Source organism: Scleropages formosus, chromosome 20 (assembly GCF_900964775.1).
Source record: "Scleropages formosus chromosome 20, fSclFor1.1, whole genome shotgun sequence".
NCBI lineage: Eukaryota > Metazoa > Chordata > Actinopteri > Osteoglossiformes > Osteoglossidae > Scleropages > Scleropages formosus.
In genome coordinates, this window is record NC_041825.1 from 19883275 (window position 1) to 19890019 (window position 6745).

The window sequence follows — 6745 nt, forward strand, 5'->3', positions numbered from 1 at the left end:
CATGGTCTCAATCCATCTATTGTAATCGTTTACCTGTCCTTCCTAGGGAGCACATCCCATTCCTTTTTAAAAGTTTATAGTACTGTACATGCAGAGTTTGCCAGGGTAGAGATTGGTTTATTGTAATGTTGGCACTGGATGGAGAGGTAGAGTATTTTAAAATAAGTTTATTGGGGGAAACCAGCACACGTACACTTGTATCTCTTGGAAATCACGCTCTCTCAAAAAAGAACGTGTATCCTTCATCCTTCCTCCTCACACTATCCGCTTAACCAATCACAACAATCTTTAAATTTCAAACATGAAATCCACATCACAACCTAAGCATCAGATTATATAGTTCTGCAGTTTTAGGAACAAGTCATAAACACTTTAGTATTCAAAACTGTTAAAACATGAATGCTCTTATAGTACTTATGGCCCCATCTAAATCATGAACGTACTGTATGATCATGGTTGTCTTAGGGGTGAATGGACAGTCTTGTCTAATGAGTAACAAAAGAGATCTTTTGACCAATCTGGTGCAATTTCAAGTCCAAAAGGAACCATGCAGTTGCAGACTCTTAATTAACCCAAACTCTTCGGTGAAGTATACAGCTGGCATATAATTCTACCCGTTCCGTTTTGTGTATAGGCTTGTACTAAGCACAATGGAAGTAAGATACTCGTAGAGAGAGATTTGTGGTAATTTTGAAGGGTAAGATCCCTCTGTACCATCTGGAGTTCAGTCACTGGGACTTACATCAGTTGTTCACGACCATTCACTGGAGCTTGATCATACAGGAAAATCTAATCATCATGCTCTTATGTTGACTGAGTGTCAACCAGTTGTTGAATTTTCACTTATGGAATGTTGAAGGCCTCAAACTTTGTCCCTGCAATTTTGTGTGCAGAACTGGACAGTGAAGTTACGAGGGTGTCGGCTGGCCGTTGATTCAAAACTGTATGGGACCAGAGGTCAACCTGGAGGCCTGCCTGAGTTTTGGACTGATGGTAACTTTCTGGTCGTCATTACTGTTGAACTGATTGCTTGAAATCAGCTCCTAGTTGCTGAACTTCAGAAGTGTCACCAAATGGTGCCATTTCTCACATCCACTCTTGCAGCAGCCCTGTCATTGGAACAGCAGGTGAACATATGTGCGGTGAATGGAAATGTGTGTCGCTGGTCAGCAGCTCGCGCTTTTCTGCGGGCTCTGCATGGTGGATTCCTTGTGTTCAGCTCTCTGCATCATGCCTGATCACACCTCATTTGCTGCGTTCTTGCATGCTCCATTTGCTTCTTGTGCGTCTGTCAGTTAACTGACAAATTTTTTTTGTGTTTAAAGAAACAACGATGTGTTGGCGTCATGGTAAGTTATGTGAAATGGCATATTTAGCATAATTACCCTAGTCCTGATGCAGGTGCTGCATATATCGTTACAGATATGGATAATTTCATGGCGATATACCATTAACGTCAGTGCTTCGTGGTGTCCGTAAGGCTGTCTGTGTAGCAGTGAAGAAAAGGAGATTGTTGGTGTAATGTGGCTCTTGAATGGGGGAAAGGCTCAGGTTAGTGATGTGGGCCAACTTGCCATGCAGTTTTCCTGCTTCGCTGGACTGCGACGACTCCTGATTGTGATGAAAGACAGAGGGAGAGGAACATCAAAACATGAAAGCGCAGCACATTTTCCCAGCGTCTTGTCGCCTGAAATGATAAAACTGTGGAGGATGATTTTTCTCCATGACTAATGAGAGCTTATCAAATATTTCTCGCGAATAAGCAGTAAATTTTTCCATATTTACTTAGACTCTGGGGAGCACGGTGGCGCAGTGGGTTGGACCGGGTCCTGCTCTTCAGTGGGTCTGGGGTTCGAGTCCCGCTTGGGGTGCCTTGCGACGGACTGGCGTCCCGTCCTGGGTGTGTCCCCTCCCCCTTCGGTCTTACGCCTTGTGTTGCCGGGTTAGGCTCCGGTTCCCCGCAACCCCGTATGGGACGAGCGGTTCCGAAAATTGTGTGTGTACTTAGACTCTGCCTTCAAGGCATAGTGATTGTTTTCATACAGGAAACGTAGTATGGTCCGGTTGACATGTCAGATACTGTTGCCGTGAGCCTGTGTCTAATTTCTGGCTTTGATGTGCTTCACTGCAGATGTTAAGAAGACTGGGTAATTTTAATGTGTCTCTTTGAAGGTTGATGGAGGAGTGTGTCAATACTCTGAGTGCATGTCAATAGTCGGTATGTTTTCTCTCTCTCTCTCTCACACACACACCATCTGAAACTGCTTGTCCCATATGGGGTCGCAGGAAGCCGGAGCCTAACCCGGCAACGCAGGGTGCAAGGCCAGAGGGGGAGGGGACACACCCAGGACGGGATGCCGGTCCGTCGCAAGGCACCCCAAGTGGGACTCAAACCCCAGACCCACTGGAAAGCAGGACCCGGTCCGACCCACTGGAAAGCAGGACCCGGTCCAACCCACTGCACCACCGCGTCCCCTTCGGTGTGTTCTGTATGCAGCAAATCTCAATACTCGCATGACCAGTATTGATCGTTACTGAAAGTATTTCAAGTTTGTCTACTGATTTAACTGTTAATGAAACCCAGCAGTAGTAGTACTAATGATGACAAGAATCCGAGTGGGGGTTTTTTTTTTTTTTTTTTTTTTTGTTGAATGTCTTTACAAGATGCTCAAATCTCCTGTCAGATGGCTATTAATAGAAATGCACCACCCCAGAAAGAATGAAAATGTCCAAAGGAGGGGCCCATTTTTTTTTTTTTTTTTTTTATAAAAAACTTAAAAATAGACCTTTTAAAGAAGCCCTAAACACTGAAGGTGAGCCCTGTCTGACACAGGCACATTCTCCCACCTTGGTCGTGTGTTGTGAGAGGAACCTGCCAATATTTCTGTCCAAATATGCTCACAGAGCATTCCTTCCTGCTTTGGCTCCTCTGACATTAATTGATGGGGGAGTGGGTGTCTTGCCTCAGGTTTGCAGAAGCCGTGCGGGTGGCAGGGTAAAAGGCTGCTGCGTGACTGGCCTCTGAATGGCCTTGGATCTGGCACTCTCGAAGTGGCTCTCTGAACAGCTTCTGGGTCAGGGACCTTATGGCGATTTGTCCAGACGTAAAAGGAAACCAGCCGTCGGATGGGGGAAAAGTAACCGAAGTGTGCTGCTTCGCCTACTCTTACAGTAATGCAAAACATACCCTTCACGACAGATGAGCATGAAACTGTGAGCCACGGGAGCTTGTCCCTCTTTGTTGCAACAGCTTATTGTTAATTATCAATTGATAAAGCCATGACTTTTTTTTTTTTTGGAAGCTGCTTTGTGCCTTAATGTTTTTCGGTCTCCGTTACAAACGGACCACAACTCTGTAGCTTTGCTCAATTAACTTTTTTTTCTGTTGTTTTTGAGCGGTGAATCAGCTTGTGATTCTAAGACCCGGATCCCTTTAGGTAGATTTTTTTTTTTTGGTGTCTTCACAGGACTGGTAGTGAAAGGGCACATGTGCAGTTAATGTGTAGTTTTGGACAGTAATTCAAAGTAATGCCTTTCATTTAAAGATCCCTCTGTCTGCATGGATAATAAGCAGGTTAACCACGGATATATAAATTTGAAGGCTCATTGGACTTTAAAAAAGAAAAAACCCAAATTCAATGTGGTAGGTGGAAACTGAATGTGTATAGGATAAGTAAACGCTCTTATTTGGGATAACAGTAGCAGAACTTTGATATGAAACCACCCACAGAGATTTGCTGCATATGTCTGTTTCCCCCCCACCGATGAGTTTGTCAGGAGAGGCTGTGATTTACCGTCTGACCGCTGTGTGTAAGAAGGCCATTGCTCTGGATCCTACAGATACTCTTCATTTGTCATACAGTGTGTTCACAGTGCAATGATCCTTTTTACTCTTTTTTTCCAATAGAACAACTCTGAAACCTCCCGCTTATGAGAGAACTGCTCCCGTTCATTACCAAAGTGCTGATAGCTGTTCTGTAGAGAAGATAGGATACAGTGCCCTTCAAATAGTGAACCCATCAAAGAATATGTAGCTTTTACTAGTGGCTTTAAAAAGTCAAACCTTTCTCTTAGTTGTAGCTCTGCATAATTGTACATCAATTTTTCAGTCACTAGTTTCATTTGGCCAAACAGACTTGGTAGAATCCTATTAGTCACTTCAGGTAAGACATGCAGTCTTTTTTAATCCTGTTCGTCTAAAACTTTGAGACTGATAAGTGCACTCTGTGACTCGGAGGCTCACGAAACTGACAAGTACGCTGCTCTGCATCTGTGAAGCTTTTGTCTGACCCTCCCATTTACGGTCTGGACATGGTCACGCTTGCAGAGTCATCCCAAGCGCAGGAAAAGACTTGCAAGTGAGCGTGGCTGCTGCTACAAAAATGCTGTTTCCTTCCATTTTTGTTCACGGTGCTAAAAGTACTGGCAGCAGCATGTAGTATAGCTACTAGTGATTTTTTTTTTTTTTTTTTAATAGAAAAGTTCTGGGTTCACGTCCCATTACCTATACGGAGTGTTTAAGCCTGAATTAAATGCGTTCTATTAAATTACCTGCTTTATAAACATGTAGTACACTCATTTGTTTATTTCCAGACTGCATCTAACTTCCTGTTCTGGTAAAACTTATTTAAGTTTATTCAATATACACCAGCGCCAGAGAACTAATGCTTTTGGTCTGAGGACCCTGTTTCCTCTAGAGCCTCTTCCTACAGCCAGTTTAGCACCCCCAGGCTCTCACCCCACCCTCTGGTAAGCACAGTCACCTCATAATTTTCCCTCTAAGTTCCCCCAGTGGTTACACACTGTATTTACAAGTTACCCATAATGCAACTATTTACAAAAAACATCTTTCCACCTAAATACCAGTAACGCGGGTCATTACAATAGGTTAGTGTCTGTGGTTCCCTGTTCTGCACCATACACAAGTTAAAATTCAAGCAAACAAAACGATTACTTCATTGTTATGAAGGGGAAGAAATTTTTAGGAACACTAACTATGAAGCTGAATGATTTACATGGAGAGAAATATCTGTCCAATCGGTTCTGTCTTCTCAGCAGCCCCAATCTGCAGTCAGTGCTAAACCAAGGGGAAATGTCAGTCTGACAAGGACAACGGCTGCCTTCCATTTTCCAGCAAGGAGTCTGCTTTGCCAAATACCTTTCGCTGTCCTTGAGCCCCCTGGGCGTGCGTGGGCGCTCTTCAGGTCACTAGCTGATGTGCTGCACATCTGGACTAGTTTGGACTAGTGTGATTCAGTCATACATACCCACTCAGCTTATTTCTAGGCTTCTACCAATTTGCTTCTTTAGCTGTTGGCTTCTTCGGGGGACCCCATAGACTGCAAGACATTGTAACTAATGTGTGTGTCATGCTGATGTTTGTTTGCATGAACAGGGATGTTGGGTTTAAAACTTCCTCTTAAATTTCTTATACATAAGAGATCGAGTTATTCTTGACAGTTTTAATGATGTGGTTAGGAATCCTATATCAGATGATCAGTGTAAGGTTCCTGTTTTGCATGAATGCAAGTCCCCACTGATGCTTAAACCAAAGAAGAGGTAGTTGTGGTTTTTTTTTGTTTTTTTTTTTTTTAAAATTATCAACAGCAGACATCAAACTAGCACCTCCACAGTACAAGTCAATGTGTGTGGCAACAAACAGCATACCGTAGCTACAGAATGGCAGCTTTTGCACCTTCTGAAAGGGAGTGACAGGTCAGAGTTCGTAAGCGTGGGGAACAGTACAAAGTCTCGTCGTGTGTGTTTAGTAGCCGAGATCATTGCCTGCACAGCTGTGCAGAATCGGCATTCAGGGTGCAGATTGTTTTCTCTAAAGAGAAAGGGACACATGGTCCTAGATGAAGCCTGCTGCTGGTCTCTAGTAGTGCTGTATGTTGCTGTTGCCCTATGCTGTGTGTCTGGGGACCTGTGTGACAGTTCATGGCAAGGCTCCCAGAGCTGGCTGGGTTGGGGGTATGATAGCCTCTGTCAAACAGCTGATGTGATGTCAGGGATGACACCTTCTGTTCTAAGGAGGTATCTGCTGCAGGGGCTTGGTCCAGGAAATAGGCCACTTACATATTTTCCCTCACTTCTGCAGAGAGGGAAGCAGCAATCTGGGATGTGTCTGTTTATCCCCCTACATTGCAGCCACTACAAAGTGAGGGAACACAACCGGTGGTCCTCTGCATCCCTGCTAGGCAGGCAGTTTTGCTTCTCGCTGGGCCGGTAATGTGGATTTCTCTGTGTGTTGGTTTTCGTTTCGGTGAAAGAAAAGGTCATTGCACGTAATCAAAGGAAGTAGAGCCACACACAGATTGTAATTCAAATGATGTTTTGCTACTTTCACACCAACATCAAAATAGAACATCTTCAGTTAGTGCATTGAGTTCCATTCTGTGCTGTCACACACAGCCTGTGCCTGTTTTTTGGATAAGGATGTGGGTTCAATCCCCACTCAGTCTGTGTGGAGTTTGCATGTTCTCCTTGTGTCTGTGGGTTACCGCCAGGTGCTCTAGTTTCCTTCCACAGTGCAAAGACATACTGTTCAAATAGAGTGGTCAGAGTGTTTCACTGATGTATGAGTAACTCATTGTAAGTAGTGCATCTAACAGTGTAAGTCACCTTGGTGAATAAGGTGTGTGGGCTCATAACACTACATAGAGTTCATTGGAAGTTGCTTTGGAGAGAAGTATCTGCTAAATAAAAAGGAAATGTAGGGGATCAGTAACTGAAGAGTATTCTT